This window comes from Sus scrofa, chromosome 4, assembly GCF_000003025.6.
Source record: "Sus scrofa isolate TJ Tabasco breed Duroc chromosome 4, Sscrofa11.1, whole genome shotgun sequence".
Lineage (NCBI taxonomy): Eukaryota > Metazoa > Chordata > Mammalia > Artiodactyla > Suidae > Sus > Sus scrofa.
The window spans coordinates 121862807-121880575 of NC_010446.5; the positions used below are offsets into that span (position 1 = coordinate 121862807).

The 17769-nt window shown below is 44.2% G+C and overlaps 1 long non-coding RNA gene across 1 annotated transcript in view; it reads right to left on the minus strand.

The window, feature by feature from the left end:
• The window catches only part of LOC110260376, a 655655-nt gene that overhangs the window by 410194 nt on the left and 227692 nt on the right, over window positions 1–17769 (minus strand). The window lies entirely within an intron of this gene.

The following is a 17769-nucleotide window of genomic DNA, read 5'->3' on the forward strand; positions in this document are numbered from 1 at the left end:
GTGGTATATTTTACACGTTCAAACATGTATACATAGACATACATATATACACATATATACGTGTAGGAAGACTTTCATTGCATCCATATTCAGGAAGGAAAAGTTCTCTCCATTCTCAGGGCTTATCGACAGTATTTTGTTTTTATGGAAACACCAGAAAGAAGGAGCCGATTATGCAAGACTCCATTTAGTTTTGATCACCTTAAAGTATGGCCTGCCGAGGTTTACAGGCTCACATGAAAAAAAAATATGGAGTCGTGGCGCAGTGGTACGATCGACTAGGATGAGGTGCGGGTCGTCCTGCCTGCTCAGTGGGTTACGATCTGGTGTGCGTGAGCTGTGTGTAGTGCAGACGGTCGGACCGCGTTGTGGCTCTGGCGTAGGCGGTGGCTACAGCTCGATTGATAGCTGGAACTCATATGCCGGAGGCCAAAATAGCAACAATAAAAAAAAAAAAAAAACAAAAAAAAAAAAAAAAAAAGAAAAATATGTACCACCTAATTCCAGATATCTTGTGTCTTATGAACCACAAGACATAAAATCATCAAGTCTCCAGGGCAAGAAAGAACCTGGTGTGGAAATAAGGAAATCAAAACAACCAATAATAAAGATCAAAAATAAAAATGTCCATTCCTGAATAAGCCTTTTTTAAAAAAGAAAGTATCTGCTACATTCCCCATGTTGTACAATACATCCTTGCAGCTCACTTTGCATCGAATAGTTCGTACCTCCTAATTCCCTACCCCTATCGGCCCCTCCCCCTGCCCTCTCCCTACAGGTAACCACGAGTTTTTCTTTATCTATGAGAGTCTGCTTTGGGGGGGGGGGTAAATTCACCAGTTTGTTGTACTTTTAGATTCTGCATATAAGTGATATCATACAGTACCTGTCTTTCTCTAACTTATTTTACTTAGCATGATGCATTTTTTGAAGTTTTACATTTTGCTCTGTCTTACTTATTTGTTTTGGGTCTACATACATCTGATCAGAATCTTCCTGTTGTTTGTTTATAGCGGTTTTCATAATCCAGCCAACATTTAAGGTACATTATTTACCAGGCAATGATAGGATATGATTTGTTAAAAATGGTGACGTGTTATTTATTTACTTAAACAAAGGTCACCCACTCAGGTGTCTTTAGGACAAGCTACTGAGTAAGTCCAATGCACTAGCCACTCATACTGCATCCATATCAGTGGGAGACTGGGAATTATAGCTAAATTAAGCTGGAAAACCAGTGCTATTACCACAAGTAAAGTCAACACACGACTCTGGACAAAAATGATGAAAAGGGAGAGAGTGGGATGGATGGGGAATTTGGGATTAGCAGATGCAAACAATTAGATTTAGAATGCATGAGCAATGAGGTCCTGCTGTATAGCACAGGGAGCTATATCCAGTCTCTTGGGATAGACCATGATGGAAGATAATATGAGAAAAAGAGTGTATATAATATGTATGACTGGTCACTTTGCTGTACAGCAGAAATTGGCACAACACTGTAAATCAACTATAATAAAAAAAAAGATAGCATTCTATAATTATTTTAAGGAAATATTTATCTATGGAACAATGAACTATATCTCTTACTAAAATTATTAGATTTCAGAATTGTGTCTATTTGAGGGATTTAAAAATTTTTTTTATTCTCTCTTAATTAGCTGATTTCAAGGAGAAATTCAAAATCAAAAGGTGGTACAGCAGCAAGGTCCATCCTATAACCAAAGCAAATGAATAACTACTTATTTTTTTATTGTTATAGAAATATACTCTCTGTTCCCACAGCAACACAGGATGATAAATGAAGTTATTTAGCATAAAATGTCCAATGCTTCTTTTGCATCTTCCTTTGGTCCATACCTGCTCAGTCATGGTTCAATAAAATACGATCTTGCTCAATCAGTGGGGAAGGCATTTGCAAGGTGGGCGACCCCTGCCTAGAGAAAGCTTATAGGTTGGAGACGTAACATACACATGCACAAAGGGTTATAATAAAAGAAATGTGGAATTGCTACACATGAGTTGTTTCTGAAGTGTGGTAATAGCTACAAAGAAAAGAGAGAAGATTGGGGATCTAACAAGGCATTCCAAATGGTCCCTGAAGATGGACCAGGACAATGTCTTGTCAGAAAAGAGCTAGCTGGCGTCATGCTGCTCATAGGAATGACGATAGTGAGGATTCAGAGGAAGGAAAGCTGTGAGCAGTTCGCATCGTGTGGGGGACATGGAACCATGGAGGAGCAAAGTGGATGAAAAGATTATCAGACACTTGGGTTGAGCCCTTTCCTTACTGGCTGCTCCTTTCCCACTCCTGGGCTTTTCTTCCTCATTTTCGCCCACATCTCAGTCCTTGGACCTCTTCCATTTTCTCCGTACACACAAAGTTTTCATGATCTATCCCGACTCTCGTGGTCTTAAGCACCATGCTTACCCTGATGACTTCAATGCTTATCTTGACCTCTAGACTTACACCTCCCATTGCCTACAGAGCACCTAGACTGAGAAGCCCAATAGGTGTCCCAGTACTATGAGTACAAAGACTGCCTGGTGTTCTCTGCTGAAACTGCTCCTCCAAGCTTCTTCAGTCGAACTGATTTCCTTCCAGGTGCTCAGGCCAAAAAATCTTGGGAATCCTCATGGATGCCTCTCTCTCACACCCACACACAATTGCGAAAAAGTCCTGTTGACTCGACTTGCAAAATAGAACCAGAATTTGACCACTTCTCACCCCCTCTGCTGCTGCCCCCTGGACTAAGCCATGTCATCCCACCTGGATTTTTTCTTCTTCTACACCTGCCTTCCAGGTCCTTCTTGCACTTACCCTCCCCTCCTGCACACAAAATTCTCAACACCAGAGCTGCAGTAATTCTGTCCAAATGCACGTCAGAGCATGGCTTTCCCCGGCTCACACTGCTGAAAGGGCATTCATTTTGCTCACGGGAAAGCTCCAATCCTTTCAGGGGCGGCTCACACATTTGTTCACTCAGCTTCAGCCCAGGTGGCCTCTTTGCTGCTCTCATCATTTGCTCAGCCTTGGCGGCTCTTCCTCTTGAGAGCCACCAAGCTCCCTCCCTTTCTCCTGCTGTTGCCTCCATGTCCCTGCCTACTGAGGCCTACTCCGGCCACCTTGTCAAGAACTGCACCCTCCCCGGCCCCCCCAAGCCCCTTCTTTAGTCTTCTACTTTGTACTTTTCATGGTCTGACACATGTTTGTTTATATGTTCATCCTGTTTATTTTCAGCCTCCCTCTTTGACGTAAGCTCTAAGAGGGCAGGGATGTTTGCAGCTTTTGTTCACTGCTGCATCTCCAGCATTCAAAATGGTATCTTGGAGGGAACAGGAAGGGAATGACTATTCTGTGACTGAACGTACAAAGCCTCTTAAATGTTTTCAGACAATTAGAAACCACTGAAGATGTGTGAATTGAGTCTGAAGGAAGAGGAACAAAGCACCAATTCTGTGCCAAAAATTTGCACTGTATATCTGAGGTGGAAATGGCATTTCAGGGGCAAATGTTCAAAAATAGAACGAAAGAAAAAATACCACGACCTCTCTCCCAACCCCATGATAATTTCATCAAGCCAGCTTGGCATTATATATAAAATAAGGACATCAGAGCAAAAACATACCAAAGCTAAAGTTCTGATTCTAATAGGGAAAGTCAGTATCATCTATAAAATGGATATTATAATCAAAATTCTCTTTTGTGGATTATCAGAATAATAATTAATATACAAAAAAGATCTATAAAGATTTTTCACAATGTATCAAATCTTAGTCGCTTTTCAAAATAGTTAATCTGGAAAGAGAGAACACATCCAGTCTCTTAAATATATCTACCTGTCTTTCCATTGTTTATTTATTAAAATTCTTGCCAATGTTATGGGTAGAAACTATCAACCAACATTTGACTAACATGCTCAGCAATAAAATCTGCCTGCCACACAATTCCTTCTGCCCTGAACTATTAGTTTTTCTATAATCCACTCTTTCAAATTCTGCTGTCATCTCTGACTATTCCATCAATGCCCAATCTTTTTCAGTCCTCTAAAAATACTTTTTTTTTTTTTTTTTTTTTGTCTTTTTGCTATTTCTTTGGGCCGCTTCCGCGGCATATGGAGGTTCCCAGGCTAGGGGTCGAATCGGAGTTGTAGCCTCCGGCCTACGCCAGAGCCACAGCAACGCGGGATCCGATCCGCGTCTGCAACCTACACCACAGTTCACGGCAACGCCAGATCATTAACCCACTGAGCAAGGCCAGGAACCGAACCCGCAACCTCATGGTTCCTAGTCGGATTCGTTAACCACTGCGCCACGACGGGAACTCCTAAAAATACTTTTATTTTATAAAGTCTTATTGACTGGAAAATGCACTCATCTTTTGTTCTGTACTTCCTCCATAAAGAAGACTTTAAAATTAAATTTAAGAACAAAGGAGATTGGGACCACCACATCCCACTCCAAACTGCCCATTAATTTCTGTATTAGGCAAAGGAAGTTAATTCAGTGGTCTTTAAACTCTTTGGTTTCAGGACCCCTTTGCATTCTTAAAGAGCTTTGGTTTATGTGAGTTATACCTCTCAATACTCACCACATCAGAAATTCAAAAAGAGAGACATCTTAAAACAGAAGAATACACAAAGACATGTTCCGTTAGACATCTGATCAATGACATTATCGGAAAATAAGTAGCAAGTGGAAAACTCTGCTATATGATCATAAGAGAACGAGAGTAAAAAGGGCAAATAACATCCTAGCATTATCATGAAAATTGTTTTTACTTACCAACCCCCTTGAAAGGGTCTCAGAGCCAACTAGAAGCTCCTGGGACACACTTTGAGAACCACATGGCCAGTCTTTGTTCAGTAACTAATAAATCCCCAATTCTCAGTGACTTAACACAATGAGGATTTATGTTTTGCTCACATAACGTCCACTGTGGACTGGTGGATAGGACCTCTGGATCTTACAGCTACACCTTCTGGAACACATGGCCTCGTCTCAACAAGGGAAGAGACGGATGAAGAGGCACCTAAGCTGGCTCCAAACCGCTCTGATCCAGAAGCACACATGACACTTCTGGTCATGGGGCAAGCGCCAGAAGCAGTCACATGGCCCCAACTCATGGCAAGGGAGCCTGGAAAACTGGAAGGCCACTGCACTGACCTCCATTAAAACTTCTGCAGGAAAGCCCCTTCACCAAGCATAGCATTCAGAACTTTATGTTCCATTCAGTCTGCTGAGCAGAACCTAGGTTTGAGGCATTCAGCCAGGCAGTGGCCAGCAGAGAAGTGGCAGACAACTTTAGCATAACATTCTCTAAGAAAATAAAGTGAATGAATCCAGCCACATCATCACAATCTAGGACTTGTCTGATTTAATGGGCACGCCAGAGGTTCATTTTATGTCTCATTTAATCCTTACAAAAACCTTATGTGTTATGCTATGATTTATGCCAACGTTTCAGCTGAGAAAACTGAGACAGAGAGGTCCAGGGTCATATGGGTAACACGGGGCAGGCGGGGAAGGGGCTAGATTTGAGCTGCTGGACTCGGGACCCCACTTTTAACTACTTGGCCCCAGTACTGCTCCATCAGGTGTCTTTTCCTTGAGAAAATCCTTCCCTATGTGTGGACATGATGGTGTTTCAGCAGATTAATATTCTCCCCCAAACTGGGTAAGGGCCATGTGATCTAACTGCTGCAATCCAACTGCATCAGTGTCACTTGGCAAATCAAAAGACCAATAAAGGCTGCCCTGGTTAAATCTCATTTATTCCGACTTAACTCCCTCCGTTGAGAGGTCCAAGCACAGAGGGAAAGTGCAGGGGGTACGGGGATCTAGACCCATCTTTGCGGGGGGTAAGTCAGGTCAACTCTCCGCGTTGTTTTCCCCATGTTTACGGGAAAGAAGTTCAGAAACGTTGGAATCCGACAGATCTAGGATAGGACCCCAGCAATGCCACAAACTGTTTCCACAACCTCAGGCAAGGTAATTAAGTGTGCCAAGCACGGTTTCTTTACCCATGAAATGAAATCAGGATTGAGAGTCTTTAAACACTGAAGAAAGGTGATATATGGGAAGCGCCATTGAGGGCACACGCATCAGTCAGGTACATGCCGCCCAACCCCACCCACTCCACCTCTTCCCTGCGTGTGTGCTCCAAACAGCATGCCAAGCTCTGTGCCCACACAAAACTCTGAATGATTCCATTTAAGTCTTTTACTCAAATTCCCACATCTGCCACCCCTCACCAGAGCAGGCACCTTGATTAACATATGAAAAACTCATTTATATACTACTACTATCTAATGTGAATTCTATAGTTTCTATAAGGCTGTCTTCCTTTATACTCTTCAAACAATGTGACACATACATCTAGGCAGGTTTTTTTCCCTAAGATGAAAATGCACAAAATTTAGACTGTAGAATTTCATTTTGATTTGCTTAGACTGTTTGCATTCTTTATTTGGGAAACAAGAATAGTCTATACATATAGTGTTTTAAAAGAGACAAAATGTTGAGAATTGGTGGAAATTTTGTAAAGCTTTTTATTAATATGTGTCAGGACCCTAAGTTATCACAGAAAGATCTATCCTGAGTAAAGAAAATAATCATAAATATGGAAAAGGCTTTAGGTGCAAAGATGTTCAACACAGGATTATTTAAAGTACTTAAAATGGTGTGCTCTAAATTATCCAAAATTGAACACTAGATATGTAAATTAGCATAAATCTCCATTATGGTATTTCATGATATATGTGAAAATTTATAATGATATAGTATATAATTTCGGAATACATTTAGCTGCCAATAAGAGAAAAACCTGACCAACAACAGATTTAACAAAAAGATCTTCTTTTTTTATATATATAAACTCTTATTTTTACATAACAAGAGTCCGGAGGGCAATGGCTGCTGTTCTGAATGCAGCTGCTCCTCGATAACCTAGAACTTTCAGGCTCTGCCACTTGGTGCCCCCAGTCACTGGCCACCCTTGGCCTTTCCTCCTTATGCTCACTGCCTCATGGTGGCAAGGGGACTGCTGCGGCCTCAAGTATCACATCAGGTTTCAGAGCAGGGACGAGGGGGAAATAGTGGTACTTGGATCTTTCCTCAGGAAGTGAAAGATTGTTCCTGGAAAACCCCCCTTTGTGTCCCTTGGTTCAGAGCTGCTATCACGGCCACCTCAAGCTTTCGGGGAGGTGGAGCAGTGGCTGTTTGGCTCTGCCTTGTCTACAGTGGAGGCAGTAATGGCAGACGAAGTGGCCAATCGGGAGTGTGCAAGGGAGCAGCTGCCAGCAGGTAGGAGGGAGGATGCAGAATTGCAGCAGCTGAGAGGGGCTGAAGCAGCCACCTGGCAGTGTGTTGGGGAGGGTGACCTCGTCATCCCATCCCAGCTAGAAGGGCAATGTCAGCCTTCTCCCCAAGCTGGAGGCTGGAGAGTAGGCTGCCTGGAGGGAATCTTTAAATGCAGACAGGGCAGTGAAGCTGATGGAAGACCATTTCTGGTGCCAAAAAGGTTCTTTCATTTTATAGAATGTTCAGCTAAATAGCTCACGGGACTGAATCGCTCCCTTCTGCGAGGTATCCTGGAAGTGTGATTCATGGTATAATACAGTGGTTAGGACTATAATACAGGCATTAAAGCCTGACAGACTTAGAATCAAATCCTATCTGAGCCATTTTCCGTATGAACTTGGGCAAGTTATACAATTTCTCTGATCTTCAGTTTCCTCATCTTTAAAATGTGAAAATAACAATTATTGTCATATATTAATAACATTATATATTTTATGTATCATACACTGGTAATATTAATGTTATCTATATTAATCAATATTAAATAATACATAATTAACAGTAACTGTCAAAGAGTCACTGTTGGTGTTGTTATAGTGATAACTGCCTTACTCTTTTGTTCTGAGGATAAATACAATCAGGAGTGTAAAGCACACGGCTACACAACACAGGCCAGTCAATCTTCTTTGATCTGGACCTGAATTTAGCAGATGTCAAAGGAAAAGCAAGAGAGCAGTCCGAGCAGAAGAACAATTATTAGCAAATAATGATAATAATGCTAATACCACTAGTCAGACCATCCTGGCATCAGGTGATGCCCAGGATGGTCTGACTTGCATCACCTCACTGAATCCCCACAGCAGTTGGTGTGGCGGTACATTAGCGAGGCTAAGCGGGGTTATGCTGTGGTAGGAGTAAGTCCCAAATCTTGGTGGCTCAATACAACAAAAGTGTGTTTCTCCCTCACGCAGGGTCGTGCGGTACACACAAGCCCCTTGCAACAGATCTCCAAGTGCCTGGAACGTCTGCCACCTCCTTCTCAGCACCTGCAGCCACACGCACTGAGGGCTGGGGTGCATCACGCGTGCGTCTAGCTTCTGTAAGTGGGTGTCGTAACATTCTCCTGACAAGCACACGCTGACCACGCCTTGTTCACACAGCCCAGGTAATACGCCTGTCGCCTTGCTTTGGCACTCTGCACTGTACCCCCCCACCCCCCCGGAAGAGTCCTCCTCATGAGGGCACACTTTCAAATACAAAGCAACCAACCCAGAGCCCACACCCCCAACTACCCCTTCTGCTGGGCTCTTGTTATTCGCCCTCATCAATAGGTACCAGACAACATGGCCCCTATGCCCCAGGGTCTGCTGAAATCATTCAGGCTAGCCTGGCTGCCCTGCTTCACCAGGAAAGGTCTTGCCCACAGTTCCTTCCTCTGCCTCTGCCTCATGACCCATCCCGGGGCTTCCTTTGTGATGCCTACCCCCCCATGCCACGATGTGCCTCTTTCTCCTGGGAACTGAGACTAGGAAACTGTCTTTTCAATGGCAACTGTTCCATTATCTTTGGCCTCAAATTTTCTGTTGATACAGTACATCTTGAGATGCAGGGGTAGAAAGAACATAGAGAATCACACCCTGGCCTCTGAATGTTTTCATCCAGACCAGTCGGTGCCCATCTGCACAGGGATGAGGAGGACCAACCAGTTGCACAGGGATGAGGAGGACCAGTCCTCCCAGAGTGTGCAGAAGAACCCGAAACACTGGTGAACAGAGCAGGTGTCTACACAGGTGGATGTGTATCCAGCTTGGGAGCAATAAACAGAGAGATTGCACACGATGGGCGGGGAGGAGGGGACTGCTGTCCATCTGACCAGAGCCCTTGGAGGCCAACACTGGAGCCAGTGGAAAAGTTGGCTGTGCATTTATCATTTAGCCATTTTATTAGTTTCACCAAAAGTTTACGTGGGTAGCCAGGGAGCCCACTGTATCCACGAATTCTCTGTGACCCACTTTAACACACTCTTGTCGCGCCGTAAAAGTAAAAATTTTGTGCCTTTCCCTTTTCAAATTCCTAGGAACCTAATGGTCTTCCATGAGATTTCAAAAATAATTGCCAGGCCTGCACTACTTCCATTCTCTGCTTTTGTGCTCTGCAGTGATTTTCCTGTCCTGGATACTCGGAAACACACTGCTTCTCAGCACTGCCTTTCCTCATCAACTATTATTACCTGAAGTATTCCTTCTGCTATTACCCTTTGTCACCAGGCCTGGCTCATGAGACAAGACAAGCCTTCCTTCTCTTTTCTGTCATTTCCCATTTGCTCTCTTTCCCTATTAAGAAGCCAGTCCACCTTTTCCCTTTGTCACCTTTCTCTTTCTTGCATGCTTTCAAAATGTTATTTTTCTCTCCTGTGACTTTTTTCGTGTTACCAACAGCATCTATTGTATGGACCTGCCTTTACCAACTTTGTCCTTCCCTGTCCTGTTCCCATCCCTGCCACGGTAAATTCTCACAAACATCTTTCCCGTGGTCCACTTTCCATTTTTATGTCTTTCCATTTTATCACTCCTCTCCTCATGTTTCTATTAGAAATTATTATAGCATTATGTCATTAAAATCTATATCACTTAGCGGTGTCATTTTCCTGCCACCCTGTCCGAGGCCTTTGGTTCTCACAATATAATGGAAAGCTACTCGTACGCATTTCATAAAAGAGAGCGAGAGGAAGTGATAGAACCTAAAGGTAAATTACAAAGATCTGCACAGAGTGAACAGAAGAATGGGCCTGTCCACCGATGCATCTCCTCAAGGTAGGATGGTCAGTTCGAAACATCGTGGTGGGAAGAGGCAAGAAGGAAGCTAGAAACCGTTCCCTGTCTTTTTCCTCCTCATGTCATTTTCTTCCTAAATTATTTGTCTCAGTTCATCTGAGGCTTATTTATTTATGTCATAAATACTTACCGTGAGTTTAGTGCGTGCTGAGGGTAAATGAAATACACTCTCGGAAACCCTGGGGTCAGGACTTGGTCCTGTCGCTTGGCGGTTATACGCGCAATGAGGTCAGTTTTTCATTCAACTGAAATTTCCAAAAATGATTTCTTGCTAGGAAAGGCGCCAGCGCGCATGCAGCACTGCATTTCGCGGTGGGCTCCGGGCGCTTCCCCCCGGAGCGGGTGCCGAGGTCCAGGCTGGTGGGGTCGGGGCTACGGTTTCCTGGTCACCGGCCCCCCCACAGCGCGGCCCCCTCCACAGCGGCCGGAGGGTGGTTTAACCCAGGTAGAGGGTTTCTGGGAGACACTTACGAAGGGGGATGGGAGGAAAGGAGAGTCTGTGAAATATGCCGGGAAGGCAGTGGAAGGAAAAGAGGGCTTGAGCCATTTCTTCTTTTTTTTTTTTTTTTTTTTTTGTCTTTTGTCTTTTTGTTGTTGTTGTTGTTGCTATTTCTTGGGCCGCTCCCGCGGCATATGGAGATTCCCAGGCTAGGGGTCTAATCGGAGCTGTAGCCACCAGCCTACACCAGAGCCACAGCAACACGGGATCCGAGCCGCATCTGCGACCTACACCACAGCTCACGGCAACGCCGGATCGTCAACCCACTGAGCAAGGGCAGGGACCGAACCCGCAACCTCATGGTTCCTAGTCGGATTCGTTAACCACTGCGTCACGACGGGAACTCCTTGAGCCATTTCTTAAGCATCCACTTTGCTCTTTGTCATTTCCTTGGAGGACTAACAAAAGATTCAAAATGTGCGTAATTATGTGGGGTGTCCAGGCTGGGCTTTTTTGCGTGGGACAACATGCAAAGTTGGGATCAGTGGGGCTCCAGAATTTATCTGGATTATCTATGACCTTCAGCAAGTCGCTCACTCACCTCCCTCAGAAAAAGTCTGCTCACCTGGAGAAACAGACGAAGAGATGACGTGTGAAAACTCTTAAAACTGACCATTTAATCCACAGACGGTGGAAGGCAGCCAGAGGCTGAAATCACAGCTCCCACAGGCGGCTCCTGGCACGGGGCTGACCCAGTGGGCTCACGGCCAGCCTCCTCTGAGCCCGAGCTCACCCCGCCTGCCCCCTGCCTCCGACGGTCCGTCCCCAAGCTGGCACCCTGGCAGCGCGAAGCGGCCCTCTGTCTCAGCGTCGAGGACTGTGACCAGAGCACCACACAGGCAGAGCCTTTACATAATCAGCACGGTGAGGCTGCTGTCTGCCGGGAGGGTCACCTTCCTGCAGGCACCCAGATTTCAGGTGTAGGGTCAGGGAGCCCAGAGAAGAGGCCTCTGTGTGCAAGGACTAGATGAAAGGGGGGGACGCTTTCTAGGGGGTGGTGTCCCGAATCCTTTGTTCCGACCGCAGAGGAGGAGGAACCCGTCATGGTACTGGAGGGAAACCACTGTATGATTCCCGGGGCCCCTCTGACAGGCCACCAGGCCAGGCGGAACTGCAAGGTAGCCAGAGTCCTCAGCAATCAAAACACCCTGAGCAGGCGTCAGAGTCCCAAGGCCTCGGGAACGTCAGCCTGTCTCTTGGAGCACAGATAGGATTTTTTGCCCCTCTTCCGACCAGACACTGTACCCAGCAGGGCCCTTCCCCATTTGGGCCTTTGTTTCACGCTTTGCTTTGAACCTTGAAGAAACTGTTTGGATGGTTCGTGAGCCAGGCTGACCAGGCTGACCAGACACTGAAAAGAGAAGTGGATTTTACCCTAAACCGAGGAAAACATCCAGTTGACATAAGACTTAAAATTGTCCTGAGAGGCTTAAAGGTGCATGCTTCTAGGTCCCCAACGGGCACTTTAGGTGGCCAGCAGAGAGGTCCTCCTTCAAGCCCAGAACGATCCTGGCTGCTTGAAGCAGAGTTACAGCCTACAGGAATCAGGCCTTTTTATAACCACCAGTCTTGTTCCCAAGCAAGTAATGGGGTCTCAGAGCCCAAGCAACCCATCTTTCTGTGGCTGGTGTTACTGTCGCCTGCCTACAGGAACACAGCAACCTGCAGGTACAGAAGCCCCTTGAGCCTTATTTCCAATTGTCAAAAACCAGGCCAATCAAACTGCCTTAGTAAATGGCCAGAAAGTATCTGACTAGATTCCACCATTCATTTTTCACTCCATTCATTTATTTAACGAAAACGTATTGATCACCTACATGCCGTTCACTAAGTGCTTGGAGAAACCTCAGTGAACATAACAAACCACAAGCACAAATGTTCATGTTCCTGGACAGCTGCATGCAAAGCAATGAAACTAGAACACACCCTCACACCATGCACAAAAATAAACTCCAAATGGCTGAAAGACTTAAATATACGACAGGACACCATCAAACTCCTAGAAGAAAACATAGGCAAAACACTCTCTGACATCAACATCATGAATATTTTCTCAGGTCAGTCTCCCAAAGCAATAGAAATTAGAGCAAAAATAAACCCATGGGACCTCATCAAACTGAAAAGCTTTTGCACAGCAAAGGAAACCAAAAAGAAAACAAAAAGACAACTTACAGAATGGGAGAAAATAGTTTCAAATGATGCAACTGACAAGGGCTTAATCTCTAGAATATATAAGCAACTTATACAACTCAACAGCAAAAAAACCAATCAATCAATGGAAAAATGGGCAAAAGACCTGAATAGGCATTTCTCCAAAGAAGATACACAGATGGCCAGCAAACACATGAAAAAATGCTCAACATCGCTGATTATAAGAGAAATGCAAATCAAAACTACCATGAGATACCACCTCACACCAGTCAGAATGGCCATCATTAATAAATCCACAAATAACAAGTGCTGGAGGGGCTGTGGAGAAAAGGGAACCCTCCTGCACTGCTGGTGGGAATGTAAACTGGTACAGCCACTATGGAGAACAGTTTGGAGAAACCTTAGAAATCTATACATAGAACTTCCATATGACCCTGCAGTCCCACTCTTGGGCATCTATCCGGACAAAGCTCTACTTAAAAGAGACACATGCACCCGCATGTTCATTGCAGCACTATTCACAATAGCCAGGACATGGAAACAATCCAAATGTCCATCGACAGATGATTGGATTCGGAAGATGTGGTATATATACACAATGGAATACTACTCAGCCATAAAAAAGGATGACATCATGCCATTTGCAGCAACATGGATGGAACTAGAGAATCTCATACTGAGTGAAATGAGCCAGAAAGACAAAGACAAATACCATATGATATCACTTATAACTGGAATCTAATATCCAGCACAAATGAACATCTCCTCAGAAAAGAAAATCATGGACTTGGAGAAGAGACTTGTGGTTGCCTGATGGGAGGGGGAGGGAGTGGGAGGGATCGGGAGCTTGGGCTTATCAGTCACAACTTAGAATAGATATACAAGGAGATCCTGCTGAATAGCATTGAGAACTATGTCTAGATACTCATGTTGCAACAGAACAAAGGGGGAAAAAATGTAATTGTAATGTATACATGTAAGGATAACCTGACCCCCTTGCTGTACAGTGGGAAAATAAAATAAAAAATAAAAATAAAAATAAAATAAAGTAGGAAACAAACAAACAAAAAAAAAATGTTCATGTTCCTGCTCGGTGAAGGTGCTCAATGCTATGGGAGAAAGAAAAAGGAGAGAAAGACAAGACGATGGGATTAGGAGGGTAGGCTGTGATATTACATAGGGTTAAACTGAGAAGGTTAACTTGTGAGTAGGAAAAAAATATAAGAGGGCACCCTAACCAACATCTCTCTTGCAAACGTGAGATCTGATTTGGAATGACTGGATTCACATCTAAATAGAGATACACAGAGGCTGGGCACCTGGAAAGTATGGTCTGAGAGTCAGGGTTCAAGCATGAGTTAACCCTTTACAGTGGACGGTGACGGCTCCCTCAGCATCCACCCATTCTTCTCTTTGTAACTTCCCCCGATTTTATATTGATATCCTTACCTCTGCCATGCAGCCCATATGCTTTGGAAGAAACTGACCCCACTGTAACCCAGGAATAAAACCTGCGCCTCAGGCCCAAAGCCAATCAAGCACCTGTGTCCTGCCCAGTTACTGACTCAGTGGGGTGCCCCTGACCCAATCAGAAGAGTAGAGTGGAGAAACTATTTGGCAAAGAATCCTGGAAGGGCGTCCCCATTTCCTTGCTCTTGTGTAACAGGCTTATATAATCTGGGTAACTGCTTCAGGCATTTTGCTACAGCGGAGCAGTAGGCCTTTGGACTATATATTAGAACACAGAGGTCACGGTCAAGAAAATCCCAAAAGAACAGACCCAGAGCCCAGATCAGACCATGCCTGTGGACCCTTTGGGGACAATGAAGTCACGTTCTTATACAGACCAATAAAAGTGAAGTTTTTTGTTACTTGCAACCCACAGCACTTTAAATCAAACAAAAGAAGGCTGTGGACGGGGCCCCAGCTTGTAACTTCGTGTGAAATGTCTCATCCCAGTAATCCATCCGGCCCTAAATTTAACCTCTCTGTTAAAGACACGATTTATGGACCAAATCAACAATTTTTTGTGAGTCACAGAGAAACAGGTTCTGAAATCGGTAAAAGAGAGACTTCTAGAAAACTAAAAATAGTAGAACATACTGAATTAGAAATGAAAGGTGCAGATGTTAAGGCAGGCTCAGGAAGATCAATTCTAAGGTAATTTAGGGGAAGGAAATGACAGACGCTCTCAACCTCCAGCATAGTAAATTGTTTCTTGATTCCCTCTTAATGAAAATATTGCATTCTTTTTTTCTTTTCTGCAATACCCTCAATGGATTTTCTTGCCCTCTTTTTTTGCTTTTACTTTTTGCATAGATTCGGTATTTTTGTTTTTAATAAAAGTGGAGGTGTTTCTGAGAATTTCTATTGCAACAGCAGGGCTTGAACTTCAGGTCAGCTGAAAGGAAGAGTGTGTGCTGTTTCCATGGAAACCATAGCAGTATAATGTCAGGTACTAAGAGACATCAAGAATGAAGGGATAAAATCCCTGCATCATTTTAATAAACACGTCCTACTTACCATTATTTAACCACAGTCTGCACACATACGCTCTATCTCTTAATAGCCACTCTTCATAAATTTCTTTTGACCACATCTAACCTTTCTAAGTTGGTCCTGATTATGCTGCTGAGTAAATAAAGATGAAAAGAATGCTTTCCATTAGATTATTATAAATGCCTTATTATTCTGAAAACGCATTAGACATATATATGTTTTAATTAGAAAATAATGTATGAGGACTCAATAATAAGGGTTAACTTAAACCCACAACGACAAACGGGTAAATTAAACAGGGCTTACGTTCTGTCCTTAGTTCTTCATCTAATATTTCAGGCTTCAATCTGGGTCATTTGCAGTAAAAAAAATTGAAATGGTTTTTACCCAACACCCCTCTTCTACTCATGTCTCTCCCCTCAAGTTTATGTTCCCAAAGTACCATGTCTGGGGGAGCAAGAACACTGCCTCCACGCCTCCAGTCTCCCAGGCAGCAAGGGACGTAGACAAATGCTCGCTGGCTCTCATGGGGGAGAGGCGTGAGCAGCCCTGTGAAGGAAGAGTCTGTCCACACTTCTTTGTACCTTCCTGATCTTAGCGTCCCCACGACCACTGCCGACCCCCTCCCACCAGTGATCAGATGTCCACTGTTTCCTCAAGGTCTCCACCACACCTATGAGTCATCAAGAGGGAAGGACAGAGAAGGAAAGAAGGAACAGGGGAGGCAGAAGAGGAGAAGGAAGAAAAGGAAGGAGGAGAGGGGGGGAGGGAGGAGGGAGCTGGAAAGTGCCGTAAATCAGCTTGAGCAAAGAGAGAGTCAGGGCTTTTCCACGTGTCAAGGACCCTGTAAAGGTCACTGGCTGGAGGAACAATCTGTGCAGAGCAGCACACAAAATCCTTTTGTTTGTCTCCCAAAGTCAGTTAAGGGAAATTGTGCCCAATTCCAGAAAAAGTGAAAGCATGTCCCATTAGGAGCAGTGACTAGAACTCAGGGAGCAGGGCCTAAGAAATTATAAACACTAAAGAGAACGAGAACCTTTCTCCCTTCAGTAGGTGATAATCAGAAAGAGGTCAACTCCTGGTGTGCTCGGTGACTTCACAAATCCATTCAGGAGAAGAGCCACAGCCAGAGGGCTGAGGGCCTTGTGACAACCAGTGAGTCACAGAGTGAGAGGCTGGTGCAGGAGCAGGAGCGGAAGGGAGAAGAAGGTCCCTGACAATAACAGCCACTCGGTGCTCAGAGAACCCCCCAGGGATGCATGAGCCAGAAAGGGGATGCGTGGAGCTGAGGACCAGCAAGCCCATGATTAAGGAACAGGAGCCCGAGACTTTGGATCCCCTGTTCGTAAGTGGATCCCTCCTGTTGGGTTCAACTGCAATCAAGAAAAAAACAGCAGGCCCATCACGAAATCATCAACAAGTCGAAGAAAACCAAAAGACCAAGAAGCACAATCTTGCCTCTAGGAGGTCACAGTTAAGATGCTAACAGGGACATTTCTTGCCTGATCTAGTCATCACCATCATCATGACACACACACACACACACACACACACACACACACACACACACACACACACACACACACACACACACACCCCTGGTCTGAAACGTAAGTGCTTCAGATTTTAGGTTTATATGTGGCAAACAAAAATCCCAAAGGATGACCTGACATCTTGGTAATAATCTCACAACGTGTTAAGGAATCATTGAGCCTACATTTTATATAATCATCTGATTCTATACAAAATTTTCATATGCAATACCAAGTACCGTTTTGAGTTTATTGCTTTGGTGATTCTTGATCACAATGCCAGGAAATTCAGATGTCAATAATCTGTTCTTTTGATCTTCAACATCAACTACGGGTTTGGGATCCACAACTGACCTTGAGACGAATTTCCCTCTCCACCCTACTGAAGACCCTCCCATAAAGCAAAAGGTGACAATAGCAGAGTGTGGTTACTATTCCTCGAACGGAAAAAAGAAAAGAGATAGTATTCCAGAAGAGACAGAGCCAGCTAATTAACTATACCAACATGCTTTTAAAATGGCAAAACTTCATTAGAGTTGAATATCGCAGTGGGTGCTTGTGTACTGACTATTTCCAAATCTAATATGCTTCGGGCCCAATAGCACAGTTTCACTATCTGAAGGTAGGTTCTATGGGAGAAAACGGTTCATCTCATTGACCACAACCCCAGAGACTCTTAAATATTTTAGGTGAAGCAGGATGAGACAGGTTTCCTGGTCCTTCCTGAGTCTTAGAGAATGGAAGAATAGGAGAAAATATAATCAGTATCTATATTTATACAGTTCAGTCTGGAAGATAATTTAGGGAGCATCTAGTTCAAGTGTGGTCAAATCTTGCCTAGAAACATGCTGGCCTCTAAAATTTAAAATACACAAGTGAAGTTACTTGAATAGGCTTTCTTGAGATATACACTATTGAGTTTGTCATAGGCCTTTAGAGTCCAGCTGTGCCC